General features: G+C 43.4%; 11 non-coding genes across 11 annotated transcripts; all 11 read right to left on the bottom strand.

The window, feature by feature from the left end:
• Nucleotides 1–1,436: 1,436 nt before the first annotated feature.
• trnas-aga (transfer RNA serine (anticodon AGA)) lies at nucleotides 1,437–1,518 on the bottom strand. Its single transcript has one exon. It is a non-coding gene; the product is annotated as a tRNA-Ser (tRNA).
• A 216-nt stretch (nucleotides 1,519–1,734) lies between these two features.
• Nucleotides 1,735–1,806, bottom strand: trnad-guc (transfer RNA aspartic acid (anticodon GUC)). The gene has a single exon. It is a non-coding gene; the product is annotated as a tRNA-Asp (tRNA).
• Nucleotides 1,807–3,387: 1,581 nt separating this feature from the next.
• Nucleotides 3,388–3,469, bottom strand: trnas-aga (transfer RNA serine (anticodon AGA)). The gene has a single exon. It is a non-coding gene; the product is annotated as a tRNA-Ser (tRNA).
• Nucleotides 3,470–5,338: 1,869 nt separating this feature from the next.
• Nucleotides 5,339–5,420, bottom strand: trnas-aga (transfer RNA serine (anticodon AGA)). The gene has a single exon. It is a non-coding gene; the product is annotated as a tRNA-Ser (tRNA).
• A 1,869-nt stretch (nucleotides 5,421–7,289) lies between these two features.
• trnas-aga (transfer RNA serine (anticodon AGA)) lies at nucleotides 7,290–7,371 on the bottom strand. Its single transcript has one exon. It is a non-coding gene; the product is annotated as a tRNA-Ser (tRNA).
• A 1,869-nt stretch (nucleotides 7,372–9,240) lies between these two features.
• trnas-aga (transfer RNA serine (anticodon AGA)) lies at nucleotides 9,241–9,322 on the bottom strand. Its single transcript has one exon. It is a non-coding gene; the product is annotated as a tRNA-Ser (tRNA).
• A 1,869-nt stretch (nucleotides 9,323–11,191) lies between these two features.
• On the bottom strand, nucleotides 11,192–11,273 carry trnas-aga (transfer RNA serine (anticodon AGA)). Its single transcript has one exon. It is a non-coding gene; the product is annotated as a tRNA-Ser (tRNA).
• Nucleotides 11,274–13,142: 1,869 nt separating this feature from the next.
• On the bottom strand, nucleotides 13,143–13,224 carry trnas-aga (transfer RNA serine (anticodon AGA)). Its single transcript has one exon. It is a non-coding gene; the product is annotated as a tRNA-Ser (tRNA).
• A 1,869-nt stretch (nucleotides 13,225–15,093) lies between these two features.
• trnas-aga (transfer RNA serine (anticodon AGA)) lies at nucleotides 15,094–15,175 on the bottom strand. Its single transcript has one exon. It is a non-coding gene; the product is annotated as a tRNA-Ser (tRNA).
• Nucleotides 15,176–17,044: 1,869 nt separating this feature from the next.
• Nucleotides 17,045–17,126, bottom strand: trnas-aga (transfer RNA serine (anticodon AGA)). The gene has a single exon. It is a non-coding gene; the product is annotated as a tRNA-Ser (tRNA).
• A 1,869-nt stretch (nucleotides 17,127–18,995) lies between these two features.
• trnas-aga (transfer RNA serine (anticodon AGA)) lies at nucleotides 18,996–19,077 on the bottom strand. Its single transcript has one exon. It is a non-coding gene; the product is annotated as a tRNA-Ser (tRNA).
• Between the last annotated feature and the right edge of the window lie 1,794 nt (nucleotides 19,078–20,871).

Below are 20,871 nucleotides of genomic sequence, written 5' to 3'. Positions count from 1 at the left end.
GAAAGTGTGAGACTGAGAAGGAGAGGCAGATTGGGTGAGAAAAAGACTCAAACACATACAGAGACAGAGATTTGTGTGTTTGATCTATTAAGAGAGAAAGGGAAAGAGTGAGAGAAAGACAATGATAAAGACAGTGACAAGGAGAGAGACAGATAGAGAGAAAGAGATAGAGACTAAAACAGAAAATGATGGAAATACTTCTCAGGTTAGAGGCAGGGACTAACAGAGACAGGCAAAGAAATGGACAGACCGAAATGATGGGAAAGAGAGAGCCAGTCAGACAAAGAATCTGAGAGAATCCCATTGGAACAGACGTGGGCACCGTGAGAAAGAGACAGATTGAGAGACTGAGACAAACGGAGAAACAGGGACAGACAGAGTGAGTCAGACTGAGAGAGACAAAGACTCAGACATACAAACACATACACAGCTCTGTGTAGAGAGAGAGAGAGGCAGAGACCGAGCGACACAGATACATTTCACAATTTCATTTCATTATCGGTTCAGAGTGACACATAGTTACAGAAAATTGTTGATTCAACTGATGAAAATCGGACATCACTGATCAGAATGGGAGGAAATCTGTGTTAAAATAAATAGAAACCAGAAGTGGGGAAGAACCCACGGTGGAAACCCTTTGAAGTTTAAGGCCAACGACATAACCACTCGGTTATCCTGGCCCTGTGAGAGCTTGGATTCTGTCTCTGTGACAAACTGGGCTTCAACACCAACCCCACATACAAACACATGCACATAGTCTTTTAGTGAGCATTTACGAACATTTTGAGGAATATTGACACGGGGGCAACTCTCCTACTCTGTTTCGAGTAATGCTCTGGGACCTTTCATATCCAGCCGAGGGTGCAGACGGAGCTTCAATTTAACATTTCATCCGAAAGTCAACAGCTTCAACATTGCAAAATTCCCCAAGTGCTGCACTTGAGTGTTAGCCAAGATGATATGCTCAAGTCCAAGGAGTGCGACTTGAAGACACAAACTCCTGATTCAGTCGAGAATGCTGCCACTGAACCAAAGCCGATACAAAAGTTCACAACCGTATTATTTTCCCCAAGCCTTTTTTATAAGTTCCAGGACATTCCAAATTCATGGTGATGATTTCCACAGACAGTTGCACATACACAGAGACAAAAATAGAGATAGACAGACACAGAGACACACATAACCAAAAATTTACACGCACCAACGGGCATGCACAGCTGCCTTAGACATCTCGAGGGATAGACAGGCTGAATCAGTGTCGCAACTTTGACTGATTGTTGCGATTTTTTAATCGGATGTATCGTGAATATTGCAGATTAATAAAAATGAGAACAAATGTCAGTGTTGAAAGGTGTGGGACGTTATTCCAATTATCACATGATCAGTTTGGTAGAGAACTGGTTACATTGTGAAATGGAACGAAAAATGCTGCGAATCGTAGTCGGCAGGATTCGAACCTGCGCGGGAAAATCCCAATGGATTTCTAGTCCATCGCCTTAACCACTCGGCCACGACTACTGTGTCGCTGGCTTTTTAAACGTTACTCAGAAAAAACTCAGTCATCCATCTCTGTGCAGCAGACGGCCAAAGAATCCTGAAAAAGTCTCCGTTTGCAAAAAATCTGGAAGAGGCAAACTCCTCCACATGTATTTTCACAGTTCGATTTCGCTCTGGAATTTTTAATATGTATCCACCAAGAAACAGAAGTAAAAATCAACATTTTGAAACATCTGCCTCCCCGTCGGGGAATTGAACCCCGGTCTCCCGCGTGACAGGCGGGGATACGTACCACTATACTAACGAGGAACTGACGGATAGCTGCTCTGTCGGAGCAGGAATCGAGCTGTGAACACAACTGGACACCATGAGAAGTCGACAGACACATTGAGAGACAGATACAAACCGACAAACAGGGAGAGACAGACACCGAGATAGAGACAACGAGAGACAGAAAGTGTGAGACTGAGAAGGAGAGGCAGATTGGGTGAGAAAAAGACTCAAACACATACAGAGACAGAGATTTGTGTGTTTGATCTATTAAGAGAGAAAGGGAAAGAGTGAGAGAAAGACAATGATAAAGACAGTGACAAGGAGAGAGACAGATAGAGAGAAAGAGATAGAGACTAAAACAGAAAATGATGGAAATACTTCTCAGGTTAGAGGCAGGGACTAACAGAGACAGGCAAAGAAATGGACAGACCGAAATGATGGGAAAGAGAGAGCCAGTCAGACAAAAAATCTGATAGAATCCCATTGGAACAGACGTGGGCACCGTGAGAAAGAGACAGATTGAGAGACTGAGACAAACGGAGAAACAGGGACAGACAGAGTGAGTCAGACTGAGAGAGACAAAGACTCAGACATACAAACACATACACAGCTCTGTGTAGAGAGAGAGAGAGGCAGAGACCGAGCGACACAGATACATTTCACAATTTCATTTCATTATCGGTTCAGAGTGACACATAGTTACAGAAAATTGTTGATTCAACCGATGAAAATCGGACATCACTGATCAGAATGGGAGGAAATCTGTGTTAAAATAAATAGAAACCAGAAGTGGGGAATAACCCACGGTGGAAAACCCTTTGAAGTTTAAGGCCAACGACATAACCACTCGGTTATCCTGGCCCTGTGAGAGCATGGATTCTGTCTCTGTGACAAACTGGGCTTCAACACCAACCCCACATACAAACACATGCACATAGTCTTTTAGTGAGCATTTACGAACATTTTGAGGAATATTGACACGGGGGCAACTCTCCTACTCTGTTTCGAGTAATGCTCTGGGACCTTTCATATCCACCCAAGGGTGCAGACGGAGCTTCAATTTAACATTTCATCCGAAAGTCAACAGCTTCAACATTGCAAAATTTCCCAAGTGCTGCACTTGAGTGTTAGCCAAGATGATATGCTCAAGTCCAAGGAGTGCGACTTGAAGACACAAACTCCTGATTCAGTCGAGAATGCTGCCACTGAACCAAAGCCGATACAAAAGTTCACAACCGTATTATTTTCCCCAAGTCTTTTTTATAAGTTCCAGGACATACCAAATTCATGGTGATGATTTCCACAGACAGTTGCACATACACAGAGACAAAAATAGAGATAGACAGACACAGAGACACAGATAACCAAAAATTTACACGCACCAACAGGCATGCACAGCTGCCTTAGACATCTCGAGGGATAGACAGGCTGAATCACTGTCGCAACTATGACTGATTGTTGCGATTTTATAATCGGATGTATCGTGAATATTGCAGATTAATAAAAATGAGAACAAATGTCAGTGTTGAAAGGTGTGGGACGTTATTCCACTTATCACATGATCAGTTTGGTAGCGAACTGGTTAAATTGTGAAATGGAATGAAAAATGCTGAGAATCGTAGTCGGCAGGATTCGAACCTGCGCGGGAAAATCCCAATGGATTTCTAATCCATCGCCTTAACCACTCGGCCACGACTACTGTGTCGCTGGCTTTTTAAACGTTACTCAGAAAAAACTCAGTCATCCATCTCTGTGCAGCAGACGGCCAAAGAATCCTGAAAAAGTCTCCGTTTGCAAAAAATCTGGAAGAGGCAAACTCCTCCACATGTATTTTCACAGTTCGATTTCGCTCTGGAATTTTTAATATGTATCTACCAAGAAACAGAAGTAAAAATCAACATTTTGAAACATCTGCCTCCCCGTCGGGGAATTGAACCCCGGTCTCCCGCGTGACAGGCGTGGATACTTAACACTATACTAACGAGGAACTGACGGATAGCTGCTCTGTCGGAGCAGGAATCGAGCTGTGAACAGAACTGGACACCATGAGAAGTCGACAGACACATTGAGAGACAGATACAAACCGACAAACAGGGAGAGACAGACACCGAGATAGAGACAACGAGAGACAGAAAGTGTGAGACTGAGAAGGAGAGGCAGATTGGGTGAGAAAAAGACTCAAACACATACAGAGACAGAGATTTGTGTGTTTGATCTATTAAGAGAGAAAGGGAAAGAGTGAGAGAAAGACAATGATAAAGACAGTGACAAGGAGAGAGACAGATAGAGAGAAAGAGATAGAGACTAAAACAGAAAATGATGGAAATACTTCTCAGGTTAGAGGCAGGGACTAACAGAGACAGGCAAAGAAATGGACAGACCGAAATGATGGGAAAGAGAGAGCCAGTCAAACAAAGAATCTGAGAGAATCCCATTGGAACAGACGTGGGCACCGTGAGAAAGAGACAGATTGAGAGACTGAGACAAACGGAGAAACAGGGACAGACAGAGTGAGTCAGACTGAGAGAGACAAAGACTCAGACATACAAACACATACACAGCTCTGTGGAGAGAGAGAGAGAGGCAGAGACCGAGCAACACAGATACATTTCACAATTTCATTTCATTATCGGTTCAGAGTGACACATAGTTACAGAAAATTGTTGATTCAACCGATGAAAATCGGACATCACTGATCAGAATGGGAGGAAATCTGTGTTAAAATAAATAGAAACCAGAAGTGGGGAAGAACCCACGGTGGAAAACCCTTTGAAGTTTAAGGCCAACGACATAACCACTCGGTTATCCTGGCCCTGTGAGAGCATGGATTCTGTCTCTGTGACAAACTGGGCTTCAACACCAACCCCACATACAAACACATGCACATAGTCTTTTAGTGAGCATTTACGAACATTTTGAGGAATATTGACACGGGGGCAACTCTCCTACTCTGTTTCGAGTAATGCTCTGGGACCTTTCATATCCACCCGAGGGTGCAGACGGAGCTTCAATTTAACATTTCATCCGAAAGTCAACAGCTTCAACATTGCAAAATTCCCCAAGTGCTGCACTTGAGTGTTAGCCAAGATGATATGCTCAAGTCCAAGGAGTGCGACTTGAAGACACAAACTCCTGATTCAGTCGAGAATGCTGCCACTGAACCAAAGCCGATACAAAAGTTCACAACCGTGTTATTTTCCCCAAGTCTTTTTTATAAGTTTCAGGACATACCAAATTCATGGTGATGATTTCCACAGACAGTTGCACATACACAGAGACAAAAATAGAGATAGACAGACACAGAGACACAGATAACCAAAAATTTACACGCACCAATGGGCATGCACAGCTGCCTTAGACAGCTCGAGGGATAGACAGGCTGAATCACTGTCGCAACTATGACTGATTGTTGCGATTTTATAATCGGATGTATCGTGAATATTGCAGATTAATAAAAATGAGAACAAATGTCAGTGTTGAAAGGTGTGGGACGTTATTCCACTTATCACATGATCAGTTTGGTAGCGAACTGGTTAAATTGTGAAATGGAATGAAAAATGCTGAGAATCGTAGTCGGCAGGATTCGAACCTGCGCGGGAAAATCCCAATGGATTTCTAATCCATCGCCTTAACCACTCGGCCACGACTACTGTGTCGCTGGCTTTTTAAACGTTACTCAGAAAAAACTCAGTCACCCATCTCTGTGCAGCAGACGGCCAAAGAATCCTGAAAAAGTCTCCGTTTGCAAAAAATCTGGAAGAGGCAAACTCCTCCACATGTATTTTCACAGTTCGATTTCGCTCTGGAATTTTTAATATGTATCTACCAAGAAACAGAAGTAAAAATCAACATTTTGAAACATCTGCCTCCCCGTCGGGGAATTGAACCCCGGTCTCCCGCGTGACAGGCGTGGATACTTAACACTATACTAACGAGGAACTGACGGATAGCTGCTCTGTCGGAGCAGGAATGGAGCTGTGAACAGAACTGGACACCATGAGAAGTCGACAGACACATTGAGAGACAGATACAAACCGACAAACAGGGAGAGACAGACACCGAGATAGAGACAACGAGAGACAGAAAGTGTGAGACTGAGAAGGAGAGGCAGATTGGGTGAGAAAAAGACTCAAACACATACAGAGACAGAGATTTGTGTGTTTGATCTATTAAGAGAGAAAGGGAAAGAGTGAGAGAAAGACAATGATAAAGACAGTGACAAGGAGAGAGACAGATAGAGAGAAAGAGATAGAGACTAAAACAGAAAATGATGGAAATACTTCTCAGGTTAGAGGCAGGGACTAACAGAGACAGGCAAATAAATGGACAGACCGAAATGATGGGAAAGAGAGAGCCAGTCAGACATAGAATCTGAGAGAATCCCATTGGAACAGACGTGGGCACCGTGAGAAAGAGACAGATTGAGAGACTGAGACAAACGGAGAAACAGGGACAGACAGAGTGAGTCAGACTGAGAGAGACAAAGACTCAGACATACAAACACATACACAGCTCTGTGGAGAGAGAGAGAGAGGCAGAGACCGAGCAACACAGATACATTTCACAATTTCATTTCATTATCGGTTCAGAGTGACACATAGTTACAGAAAATTGTTGATTCAACCGATGAAAATCGGACATCACTGATCAGAATGGGAGGAAATCTGTGTTAAAATAAATAGAAACCAGGAGTGGGGAAGAACCCACGGTGGAAAACCCTTTGAAGTTTAAGGCCAACGACATAACCACTCGGTTATCCTGGCCCTGTGAGAGCTTGGATTCTGTCTCTGTGATAAACTGGGCTTCAACACCAACCCCACATACAAACACATGCACATAGTCATTTAGTGAGCATTTACGAACATTTTGAGGAATATTGACACGGGGGCAACTCTCCTACTCTGTTTCGAGTAATGCTCTGGGACCTTTCATATCCAGCCGAGGGTGCAGACGGAGCTTCAATTTAACATTTCATCCGAAAGTCAACAGCTTCAACATTGCAAAATTCCCCAAGTGCTGCACTTGAGTGTTAGCCAAGATGATATGCTCAAGTCCAAGGAGTGCGACTTGAAGACACAAACTCCTGATTCAGTCGAGAATGCTGCCACTGAACCAAAGCCGATACAAAAGTTCACAACCGTATTATTTTCCCCAAGTCTTTTTTATAAGTTCCAGGACATACCAAATTCATGGTGATGATTTCCACAGACAGTTGCACATACACAGAGACAAAAATAGAGATAGACAGACACAGAGACACAGATAACCAAAAATTTACACGCACCAACGGGCTTGCACAGCTGCCTTAGACATCTCGAGGGATAGACAGGCTGAATCACTGTCGCAACTATGACTGATTGTTGCGATTTTTTAATCGGATGTATCGTGAATATTGCAGATTAATAAAAATGAGAACAAATGTCAGTGTTGAAAGGTGTGGGACGTTATTCCAATTATCACATGATCAGTTTGGTAGCGAACTGGTTAAATTGTGAAATGGAATGAAAAATGCTGAGAATCTTAGTCGGCAGGATTCGAACCTGCGCGGGAAAATCCCAATGGATTTCTAATCCATCGCCTTAACCACTCGGCCACGACTACTGTGTCGCTGGCTTTTTAAACGTTACTCAGAAAAAACTCAGTCATCCATCTCTGTGCAGCAGACGGCCAAAGAATCCTGAAAAAGTCTCCGTTTGCAAAAAATCTGGAAGAGGCAAACTCCTCCACATGTATTTTCACAGTTCCATTTCGCTCTGGAATTTTTAATATGTATCTACCAAGAAACAGAAGTAAAAATCAACATTTTGAAACATCTGCCTCCGCGTCGGGGAATTGAACCCCGGTCTCCCGCGTGACAGGCGGGGATACTCACCACTACACTAACGAGGAACTGACGGATAGCTGCTCTGTCGGAGCAGGAATCGAGCTGTGAACAGAACTGGACACCATGAGAAGTCGACAGACACATTGAGAGACAGATACAAACCGACAAACAGGGAGAGACAGACACCGAGATAGAGACAACGAGAGACAGAAAGTGTGAGACTGAGAAGGAGAGGCAGATTGGGTGAGAAAAAGACTCAAACACATACAGAGACAGAGATTTGTGTGTTTGATCTATTAAGAGAGAAAGGGAAAGAGTGAGAGAAAGACAATGATAAAGACAGTGACAAGGAGAGAGACAGATAGAGAGAAAGAGATAGAGACTAAAACAGAAAATGATGGAAATACTTCTCAGGTTAGAGGCAGGGACTAACAGAGACAGGCAAAGAAATGGACAGACCGAAATGATGGGAAAGAGAGAGCCAGTCAGACAAAGAATCTGAGAGAATCCCATTGGAACAGACGTGGGCACCGTGAGAAAGAGACAGATTGAGAGACTGAGACAAAGGGAGAAACAGGGACAGACAGAGTGAGTCAGACTGAGAGAGACAAAAACTCAGACATACAAACACATACACAGCTCTGTGTAGAGAGAGAGAGAGGCAGAGACCGAGCGACACAGATACATTTCACAATTTCATTTCATTATCGGTTCAGAGTGACACATAGTTACAGAAAATTGTTGATTCAACCGATGAAAATCGGACATCACTGATCAGAATGGGAGGAAATCTGTGTTAAAATAAATAGAAACCAGAAGTGGGGAAGAACCCACGGTGGAAAACCCTTTGAAGTTTAAGGCCAACGACATAACCACTCGGTTATCCTGGCCCTGTGAGAGCATGGATTCTGTCTCTGTGACAAACTGGGCTTCAACACCAACCCCACATACAAACACATGCACATAGTCTTTTAGTGAGCATTTACGAACATTTTGAGGAATATTGACACGGGGGCAACTCTCCTACTCTGTTTCGAGTAATGCTCTGGGACCTTTCATATCCACCCGAGGGTGCAGACGGAGCTTCAATTTAACATTTCATCCGAAAGTCAACAGCTTCAACATTGCAAAATTCCCCAAGTGCTGCACTTGAGTGTTAGCCAAGATGATATGCTCAAGTCCAAGGAGTGCGACTTGAAGACACAAACTCCTGATTCAGTCGAGAATGCTGCCACTGAACCAAAGCCGATACAAAAGTTCACAACCGTGTTATTTTCCCCAAGTCTTTTTTATAAGTTTCAGGACATACCAAATTCATGGTGATGATTTCCACAGACAGTTGCACATACACAGAGACAAAAATAGAGATAGACAGACACAGAGACACAGATAACCAAAAATTTACACGCACCAATGGGCATGCACAGCTGCCTTAGACAGCTCGAGGGATAGACAGGCTGAATCACTGTCGCAACTATGACTGATTGTTGCGATTTTATAATCGGATGTATCGTGAATATTGCAGATTAATAAAAATGAGAACAAATGTCAGTGTTGAAAGGTGTGGGACGTTATTCCACTTATCACATGATCAGTTTGGTAGCGAACTGGTTAAATTGTGAAATGGAATGAAAAATGCTGAGAATCGTAGTCGGCAGGATTCGAACCTGCGCGGGAAAATCCCAATGGATTTCTAATCCATCGCCTTAACCACTCGGCCACGACTACTGTGTCGCTGGCTTTTTAAACGTTACTCAGAAAAAACTCAGTCACCCATCTCTGTGCAGCAGACGGCCAAAGAATCCTGAAAAAGTCTCCGTTTGCAAAAAATCTGGAAGAGGCAAACTCCTCCACATGTATTTTCACAGTTCGATTTCGCTCTGGAATTTTTAATATGTATCTACCAAGAAACAGAAGTAAAAATCAACATTTTGAAACATCTGCCTCCCCGTCGGGGAATTGAACCCCGGTCTCCCGCGTGACAGGCGTGGATACTTAACACTATACTAACGAGGAACTGACGGATAGCTGCTCTGTCGGAGCAGGAATCGAGCTGTGAACAGAACTGGACACCATGAGAAGTCGACAGACACATTGAGAGACAGATACAAACCGACAAACAGGGAGAGACAGACACCGAGATAGAGACAACGAGAGACAGAAAGTGTGAGACTGAGAAGGAGAGGCAGATTGGGTGAGAAAAAGACTCAAACACATACAGAGACAGAGATTTGTGTGTTTGATCTATTAAGAGAGAAAGGGAAAGAGTGAGAGAAAGACAATGATAAAGACAGTGACAAGGAGAGAGACAGATAGAGAGAAAGAGATAGAGACTAAAACAGAAAATGATGGAAATACTTCTCAGGTTAGAGGCAGGGACTAACAGAGACAGGCAAATAAATGGACAGACCGAAATGATGGGAAAGAGAGAGCCAGTCAGACATAGAATCTGAGAGAATCCCATTGGAACAGACGTGGGCACCGTGAGAAAGAGACAGATTGAGAGACTGAGACAAACGGAGAAACAGGGACAGACAGAGTGAGTCAGACTGAGAGAGACAAAGACTCAGACATACAAACACATACACAGCTCTGTGGAGAGAGAGAGAGAGGCAGAGACCGAGCAACACAGATACATTTCACAATTTCATTTCATTATCGGTTCAGAGTGACACATAGTTACAGAAAATTGTTGATTCAACCGATGAAAATCGGACATCACTGATCAGAATGGGAGGAAATCTGTGTTAAAATAAATAGAAACCAGGAGTGGGGAAGAACCCACGGTGGAAAACCCTTTGAAGTTTAAGGCCAACGACATAACCACTCGGTTATCCTGGCCCTGTGAGAGCTTGGATTCTGTCTCTGTGATAAACTGGGCTTCAACACCAACCCCACATACAAACACATGCACATAGTCATTTAGTGAGCATTTACGAACATTTTGAGGAATATTGACACGGGGGCAACTCTCCTACTCTGTTTCGAGTAATGCTCTGGGACCTTTCATATCCAGCCGAGGGTGCAGACGGAGCTTCAATTTAACATTTCATCCGAAAGTCAACAGCTTCAACATTGCAAAATTCCCCAAGTGCTGCACTTGAGTGTTAGCCAAGATGATATGCTCAAGTCCAAGGAGTGCGACTTGAAGACACAAACTCCTGATTCAGTCGAGAATGCTGCCACTGAACCAAAGCCGATACAAAAGTTCACAACCGTATTATTTTCCCCAAGTCTTTTTTATAAGTTCCAGGACATACCAAATTCATGGTGATGATTTCCACAGACAGTTGCACATACACAGAGACAAAAATAGAGATAGACAGACACAGAGACACAGATAACCAAAAATTTACACGCACCAACGGGCTTGCACAGCTGCCTTAGACATCTCGAGGGATAGACAGGCTGAATCACTGTCGCAACTATGACTGATTGTTGCGATTTTTTAATCGGATGTATCGTGAATATTGCAGATTAATAAAAATGAGAACAAATGTCAGTGTTGAAAGGTGTGGGACGTTATTCCAATTATCACATGATCAGTTTGGTAGCGAACTGGTTAAATTGTGAAATGGAATGAAAAATGCTGAGAATCTTAGTCGGCAGGATTCGAACCTGCGCGGGAAAATCCCAATGGATTTCTAATCCATCGCCTTAACCACTCGGCCACGACTACTGTGTCGCTGGCTTTTTAAACGTTACTCAGAAAAAACTCAGTCATCCATCTCTGTGCAGCAGACGGCCAAAGAATCCTGAAAAAGTCTCCGTTTGCAAAAAATCTGGAAGAGGCAAACTCCTCCACATGTATTTTCACAGTTCGATTTCGCTCTGGAATTTTTAATATGTATCTACCAAGAAACAGAAGTAAAAATCAACATTTTGAAACATCTGCCTCCGCGTCGGGGAATTGAACCCCGGTCTCCCGCGTGACAGGCGGGGATACTCACCACTACACTAACGAGGAACTGACGGATAGCTGCTCTGTCGGAGCAGGAATCGAGCTGTGAACAGAACTGGACACCATGAGAAGTCGACAGACACATTGAGAGACAGAGACAAACCGACAAACAGGGAGAGACAGACACCGAGATAGAGACAATGAGAGACAGAAAGTGTGAGACTGAGAAGGAGAGGCAGATTGGGTGAGAAAAAGACTCAAACACATACAGAGACAGAGATTTGTGTGTTTGATCTATTAAGAGAGAAAGGGAAAGAGTGAGAGAAAGACAATGATAAAGACAGTGACAAGGAGAGAGACAGATAGAGAGAAAGAGATAGAGACTAAAACAGAAAATGATGGAAATACTTCTCAGGTTAGAGGCAGGGACTAACAGAGACAGGCAAAGAAATGGACAGAACGAAATGATGGGAAAGAGAGAGCCAGTCAGACAAAGAATCTGAGAGAATCCCATTGGAACAGACGTGGGCACCGTGAGAAAGAGACAGATTGAGAGACTGAGACAAAGGGAGAAACAGGGATAGACAGAGTGAGTCAGACTGAGAGAGACAAAAACTCAGACATACAAACACATACACAGCTCTGTGTAGAGAGAGAGAGAGGCAGAGACCGAGCGACACAGATACATTTCACAATTTCATTTCATTATCGGTTCAGAGTGACACATAGTTACAGAAAATTGTTGATTCAACCGATGAAAATCGGACATCACTGATCAGAATGGGAGGAAATCTGTGTTAAAATAAATAGAAACCAGAAGTGGGGAAGAACCCACGGTGGAAAACCCTTTGAAGTTTAAGGCCAACGACATAACCACTCGGTTATCCTGGCCCTGTGAGAGCATGGATCCTGTCTCTGTGACAAACTGGGCTTCAACACCAACCCCACATACAAACACATGCACATAGTCTTTTAGTGAGCATTTACGAACATTTTGAGGAATATTGACACGGGGGCAACTCTCCTACTCTGTTTCGAGTAATGCTCTGGGACCTTTCATATCCACCCGAGGGTGCAGACGGAGCTTCAATTTAACATTTCATCCGAAAGTCAACAGCTTCAACATTGCAAAATTCCCCAAGTGCTGCACTTGAGTGTTAGCCAAGATGATATGCTCAAGTCCAAGGAGTGCGACTTGAAGACACAAACTCCTGATTCAGTCGAGAATGCTGCCACTGAACCAAAGCCGATACAAAAGTTCACAACCGTATTATTTTCCCCAAGTCTTTTTTATAAGTTCCAGGACATACCAAATTCATGGTGATGATTTCCACAGACAGTTGCACATACACAGAGACAAAAATAGAGATAGACAGACACAGAGACACAGATAACCAAAAATTTACACGCACCAACGGGCATGCACAGCTGCCTTAGACAGCTCGAGGGATAGACAGGCTGAATCACTGTCGCAACTATGACTGATTGTTGCGATTTTATAATCGGATGTATCGTGAATATTGCAGATTAATAAAAATGAGAACAAATGTCAGTGTTGAAAGGTGTGGGACGTTATTCCACTTATCACATGATCAGTTTGGTAGCGAACTTGTTAAATTGTGAAATGGAATGAAAAATGCTGAGAATCGTAGTCGGCAGGATTCGAACCTGCGCAGGAAAATCCCAATGGATTTCTAATCCATCGCCTTAACCACTCGGCCACGACTACTGTGTCGCTGGCTTTTTAAACGTTACTCAGAAAAAACTCAGTCACCCATCTCTGTGCAGCAGACGCCCAAAGAATCCTGAAAAAGTCTCCGTTTGCAAAAAATCTGGAAGAGGCAAACTCCTCCACATGTATTTTCACAGTTCGATTTCGCTCTGGAATTTTTAATATGTATCTACCAAGAAACAGAAGTAAAAATCAACATTTTGAAACATCTGCCTCCCCGTCGGGGAATTGAACCCCGGTCTCCCGCGTGACAGGCGTGGATACTTAACAATATACTAACGAGGAACTGACGGATAGCTGCTCTGTCGGAGCAGGAATCGAGCTGTGAACAGAACTGGACACCATGAGAAGTCGACAGACACATTGAGAGACAGATACAAACCGACAAACAGGGAGAGACAGACACCGAGATAGAGACAACGAGAGACAGAAAGTGTGAGACTGAGAAGGAGAGGCAGATTGGGTGAGAAAAAGACTCAAACACATACAGAGACAGAGATTTGTGTGTTTGATCTATTAAGAGAGAAAGGGAAAGAGTGAGAGAAAGACAATGATAAATACAGTGACAAGGAGAGAGACAGATAGAGAGAAAGAGATAGAGACTAAAACAGAAAATGATGGAAATACTTCTCAGGTTAGAGGCAGGGACTAACAGAGACAGGCAAATAAATGGACAGACCGAAATGATGGGAAAGAGAGAGCCAGTCAGACATAGAATCTGAGAGAATCCCATTGGAACAGACGTGGGCACCGTGAGAAAGAGACAGATTGAGAGACTGAGACAAACGGAGAAACAGGGACAGACAGAGTGAGTCAGACTGAGAGAGACAAAGACTCAGACATACAAACACATACACAGCTCTGTGGAGAGAGAGAGAGAGGCAGAGACCGAGCAACACAGATACATTTCACAATTTCATTTCATTATCGGTTCAGAGTGACACATAGTTACAGAAAATTGTTGATTCAACCGATGAAAATCGGACATCACTGATCAGAATGGGAGGAAATCTGTGTTAAAATAAATAGAAACCAGGAGTGGGGAAGAACCCACGGTGGAAAACCCTTTGAAGTTTAAGGCCAACGACATAACCACTCGGTTATCCTGGCCCTGTGAGAGCTTGGATTCTGTCTCTGTGATAAACTGGGCTTCAACACCAACCCCACATACAAACACATGCACATAGTCATTTAGTGAGCATTTACGAACATTTTGAGGAATATTGACACGGGGGCAACTCTCCTACTCTGTTTCGAGTAATGCTCTGGGACCTTTCATATCCAGCCGAGGGTGCAGACGGAGCTTCAATTTAACATTTCATCCGAAAGTCAACAGCTTCAACATTGCAAAATTCCCCAAGTGCTGCACTTGAGTGTTAGCCAAGATGATATGCTCAAGTCCAAGGAGTGCGACTTGAAGACACAAACTCCTGATTCAGTCGAGAATGCTGCCACTGAACCAAAGCCGATACAAAAGTTCACAACCGTATTATTTTCCCCAAGTCTTTTTTATAAGTTCCAGGACATACCAAATTCATGGTGATGATTTCCACAGACAGTTGCACATACACAGAGACAAAAATAGAGATAGACAGACACAGAGACACAGATAACCAAAAATTTACACGCACCAACGGGCTTGCACAGCTGCCTTAGACATCTCGAGGGATAGACAGGCTGAATCACTGTCGCAACTATGACTGATTGTTGCGATTTTTTAATCGGATGTATCGTGAATATTGCAGATTAATAAAAATGAGAACAAATGTCAGTGTTGAAAGGTGTGGGACGTTATTCCAATTATCACATGATCAGTTTGGTAGCGAACTGGTTAAATTGTGAAATGGAATGAAAAATGCTGAGAATCTTAGTCGGCAGGATTCGAACCTGCGCGGGAAAATCCCAATGGATTTCTAATCCATCGCCTTAACCACTCGGCCACGACTACTGTGTCGCTGGCTTTTTAAACGTTACTCAGAAAAAACTCAGTCATCCATCTCTGTGCAGCAGACGGCCAAAGAATCCTGAAAAAGTCTCCGTTTGCAAAAAATCTGGAAGAGGCAAACTCCTCCACATGTATTTTCACAGTTCGATTTCGCTCTGGAATTTTTAATATGTATCTACCAAGAAACAGAAGTAAAAATCAACATTTTGAAACATCTGCCTCCGCGTCGGGGAATTGAACCCCGGTCTCCCGCGTGACAGGCGGGGATACTCACCACTACACTAACGAGGAACTGACGGATAGCTGCTCTGTCGGAGCAGGAATCGAGCTGTGAACAGAACTGGACACCATGAGAAGTCGACAGACACATTGAGAGACAGAGACAAACCGACAAACAGGGAGAGACAGACACCGAGATAGAGACAATGAGAGACAGAAAGTGTGAGACTGAGAAGGAGAGGCAGATTGGGTGAGAAAAAGACTCAAACACATACAGAGACAGAGATTTGTGTGTTTGATCTATTAAGAGAGAAAGGGAAAGAGTGAGAGAAAGACAATGATAAAGACAGTGACAAGGAGAGAGACAGATAGAGAGAAAGAGATAGAGACTAAAACAGAAAATGATGGAAATACTTCTCAGGTTAGAGGCAGGGACTAACAGAGACAGGCAAAGAAATGGACAGAACGAAATGATGGGAAAGAGAGAGCCAGTCAGACAAAGGATCTGAGAGAATCCCATTGGAACAGACGTGGGCACCGTGAGAAAGAGACAGATTGAGAGACTGAGACAAAGGGAGAAACAGGGATAGACAGAGTGAGTCAGACTGAGAGAGACAAAAACTCAGACATACAAACACATACACAGCTCTGTGTAGAGAGAGAGAGAGGCAGAGACCGAGCGACACAGATACATTTCACAATTTCATTTCATTATCGGTTCAGAGTGACACATAGTTACAGAAAATTGTTGATTCAACCGATGAAAATCGGACATCACTGATCAGAATGGGAGGAAATCTGTGTTAAAATAAATAGAAACCAGAAGTGGGGAAGAACCCACGGTGGAAAACCCTTTGAAGTTTAAGGCCAACGACATAACCACTCGGTTATCCTGGCCCTGTGAGAGCATGGATCCTGTCTCTGTGACAAACTGGGCTTCAACACCAACCCCACATACAAACACATGCACATAGTCTTTTAGTGAGCATTTACGAACATTTTGAGGAATATTGACACGGGGGCAACTCTCCTACTCTGTTTCGAGTAATGCTCTGGGACCTTTCATATCCACCCGAGGGTGCAGACGGAGCTTCAATTTAACATTTCATCCGAAAGTCAACAGCTTCAACATTGCAAAATTCCCCAAGTGCTGCACTTGAGTGTTAGCCAAGATGATATGCTCAAGTCCAAGGAGTGCGACTTGAAGACACAAACTCCTGATTCAGTCGAGAATGCTGCCACTGAACCAAAGCCGATACAAAAGTTCACAACCGTATTATTTTCCCCAAGTCTTTTTTATAAGTTCCAGGACATACCAAATTCATGGTGATGATTTCCACAGACAGTTGCACATACACAGAGACAAAAATAGAGATAGACAGACACAGAGACACAGATAACCAAAAATTTACACGCACCAACGGACATGCACAGCTGCCTTAGACAGCTCGAGGGATAGACAGGCTGAATCACTGTCGCAACTATGACTGATTGTTGCGATTTTATAATCGGATGTATCGTGAATATTGCAGATTAATAAAAATGAGAACAAATGTCAGTGTTGAAAGGTGTGGGACGTTATTCCACTTATCACATGATCAGTTTGGTAGCGAACTGGTTAAATTGTGAAATGGAATGAAAAATGCTGAGAATCGTAGTCGGCAGGATTCGAACCTGCGCGGGAAAATCCCAATGGATTTCTAATCCATCGCCTTAACCACTCGGCCACGACTACTGTGTCGCTGGCTTTTTAAACGTTACTCAGAAAAAACTCAGTCACCCATCTCTGTGCAGCAGACGGCCAAAGAATCCTGAAAAAGTCTCCGTTTGCAAAAAATCTGGAAGAGGCAAACTCCTCCACATGTATTTTCACAGTTCGATTTCGCTCTGGAATTTTTAATATGTATCTACCAAGAAACAGAAGTAAAAATCAACATTTTGAAACATCTGCCTCCCCGTCGGGGAATTGAACCCCGGTCTCCCGCGTGACAGGCGTGGATACTTAACACTATACTAACGAGGAACTGACGGATAGCTGCTCTGTCGGAGCAGGAATCGAGCTGTGAACAGAACTGGACACCATGAGAAGTCGACAGACACATTGAGAGATGTATACAAACCGACAAACAGGGAGAGACAGACACCGAGATAGAGACAACGAGAGACAGAAAGTGTGAGACTGAGAAGGAGAGGCAGATTGGGTGAGAAAAAGACTCAAACACATACAGAGACAGAGATTTGTGTGTTTGATCTATTAAGAGAGAAAGGGAAAGAGTGAGAGAAAGACAATGTTAAAGACAGTGACAAGGAGAGAGACAGATAGAGAGAAAGAGATAGAGACTAAAACAGAAAATGATGGAAATACTTCTCAGGTTAGAGGCAGGGACTAACAGAGACAGGCAAAGAAATGGACAGACCGAAATGATGGGAAAGAGAGAGCCAGTCAGACATAGAATCTGAGAGAATCCCATTGGAACAGACGTGGGCACCGTGAGAAAGAGACAGATTGAGAGACTGAGACAAACGGAGAAACAGGGACAGACAGAGTGAGTCAGACTGAGAGAGACAAAGACTCAGACATACAAACACATACACAGCTCTGTGGAGAGAGAGAGAGAGGCAGAGACCGAGCAACACAGATACATTTCACAATTTCATTTCATTATCGGTTCAGAGTGACACATAGTTACAGAAAATTGTTGATTCAACCGATGAAAATCGGACATCACTGATCAGAATGGGAGGAAATCTGTGTTAAAATAAATAGAAACCAGGAGTGGGGAAGAACCCACGGTGGAAAACCCTTTGAAGTTTAAGGCCAACGACATAACCACTCGGTTATCCTGGCCCTGTGAGAGCTTGGATTCTGTCTCTGTGATAAACTGGGCTTCAACACCAACCCCATATACAAACACATGCACATAGTCTTTTAGTGAGCATTTACGAACATTTTGAGGAATATTGACACGGGGGCAACTCTCCTACTCTGTTTCGAGTAATGCTCTGGGACCTTTCATATCCAGCCGAGGGTGCAGACGGAGCTTCAATTTAACATTTCATCCGAAAGTCAACAGCTTCAACATTGCAAAATTCCCCAAGTGCTGCACTTGAGTGTTAGCCAAGATGATATGCTCAAGTCCAAGGAGTGCGACTTGAAGACACAAACTCCTGATTCAGTCGAGAATGCTGCCACTGAACCAAAGCCGATACAAAAGTTCACAACCGTATTATTTTCCCCAAGTCTTTTTTATAAGTTCCAGGACATACCAAATTCATGGTGATGATTTCCACAGACAGTTGCACATACACAGAGACAAAAATAGAGCTAGACAGACACAGAGACACAGATAACCAAAAATGTACACGCACCAACGGGCTTGCACAGCTGCCTTAGACATCTCGAGGGATAGACAGGCTGAATCACTGTCGCAACTATGACTGATTGTTGCGATTTTTTAATCGGATGTATCGTGAATATTGCAGATTAATAAAAATGAGAACAAATGTCAGTGTTGAAAGGTGTGGGACGTTATTCCAATTATCACATGATCAGTTTGGTAGCGAACTGGTTAAATTGTGAAATGGAATGAAAAATGCTGAGAATCGTAGTCGGCAGGATTCGAACCTGCGCGGGAAAATCCCAATGGATTTCTAGTCCATCGCCTTAACCACTCGGCCACGACTACTGTGTCGCTGGCTTTTTAAACGTTACTCAGAAAAAACTCAGTCATCCATCTCTGTGCAGCAGACGGCCAAAGAATGCTGAAAAAGTCTCCGTTTGCAAAAAATCTGGAAGAGGTAAACTCCTCCACATGTATTTTCACAGTTCGATTTCGCTCTGGAATTTTTGATATGTATCTGCCAAGAAACGGAAGTAAAAATCAACATTTTGAAACATCTGCTTCCCCGTCGGGGAATTGAACCACGCTCTCCCGCGTGACAGGCGTGGATACTTACCACTATACTAACGAGGAACTGACGGATAGCTGCTCTGTCGGAGCAGGAATCGAGTTGTGAACAGAACTGGACACCATGAGAAGTCGACAGACACATTGAGAGACAGATACAAACCGACAAACAGGGAGAGACAGACACCGAGATAGAGACAACGAGAGACAGAAAGTGTGAGACTGAGAAGGAGAGGCAGATTGGGTGAGAAAAAGACTCAAACACATACTGAGACAGAGATTTGTGTGTTTGATCTATTAAGAGAGAAAGGGAAAGAGTGAGAGAAAGAAAATGATAAAGACAGTGTCAAGGAGAGAGACAGATAGAGAGAAAGAGATAGAGACTAAAACAGAAAATGATGGAAATACTTCTCAGGTTAGAGGCAGGGACTAACAGAGACAGGCAAAGAAATGGACAGACCGAAATGATTGGAAAGAGAGAGCCAGTCAGACAAAGAATCTGAGAGAATCCCATTGGAACAGACGTGGGCACCGTGAGAAAGAGACAGATTGAGAGACTGAGACAAACGGAGAAACAGGGACAGACAGAGTGAGTCAGACTGAGAGAGACAAAGACTCAGACATACAAACACATACACAGCTCTGTGTAGAGAGAGAGAGAGGCAGAGACCGAGCGACACAGATACATTTCACAATTTCATTTCATTATCGGTTCAGAGTGACACATAGTTACAGAAAATTGTTGATTCAACCGATGAAAATCGGACATCACTGATCAGAATGGGAGGAAATCTGTGTTAAAATAAATAGAAACCAGGAGTGGGGAAGAACCCACGGTGGAAAACCCTTTGAAGTTTAAGGCCAACGACATAACCACTCGGTTATCCTGGCCCTGTGAGAGCTTGGATTCTGTCTCTGTGACAAACTGGGCTTCAACACCAACCCCACATACAAACACATGCACATAGTCTTTTAGTGAGCATTTACGAACATTTTGAGGAATATTGACACGGGGGCAACTCTCCTACTCTGTTTCCAGAAATGCTCTGGGACCTTTCATATCCACCCGAGGGTGCAGACGGAGCTTTAATTTAACATTTCATCCGAAAGTCAACAGCTTCAACATTGCAAAATTCCCCAAGTGCTGCACTTGAGTGTTAGCCAAGATGATATGCTCAAGTCCAAGGAGTGCGATTTGAAGACACAAACTCCTGATTCAGTCGAGAATGCTGCCACTGAACCAAAGCCGATACAAAAGTTCACAACCGTATTATTTTCCCCAAGTCTTTTTTATAAGTTCCAGGACATACCAAATTCATGGTGATGATTTCCACAGACAGTTGCACATACACAGAGACAAAAATAGAGATAGACAGACACAGAGACACAGATAACCAAAAATTTACACGCACCAACGGGCATGCACAGCTGCCTTAGACATCTCGAGGGATAGACAGGCTGAATCACTGTCGCAACTATGACTGATTGTTGCGATTTTTTAATCGGATGTATCGTGAATATTGCAGATTAATAAAAATGAGAACAAATGTCAGTGTTGAAAGGTGTGGGACG

Source organism: Pristiophorus japonicus, unplaced genomic scaffold (assembly GCF_044704955.1).
Source record: "Pristiophorus japonicus isolate sPriJap1 unplaced genomic scaffold, sPriJap1.hap1 HAP1_SCAFFOLD_334, whole genome shotgun sequence".
NCBI lineage: Eukaryota > Metazoa > Chordata > Chondrichthyes > Pristiophoridae > Pristiophorus > Pristiophorus japonicus.
Note: the sequence above shows the minus strand (reverse complement) of the source record. Positions and strands in the feature narration are given on the sequence as shown.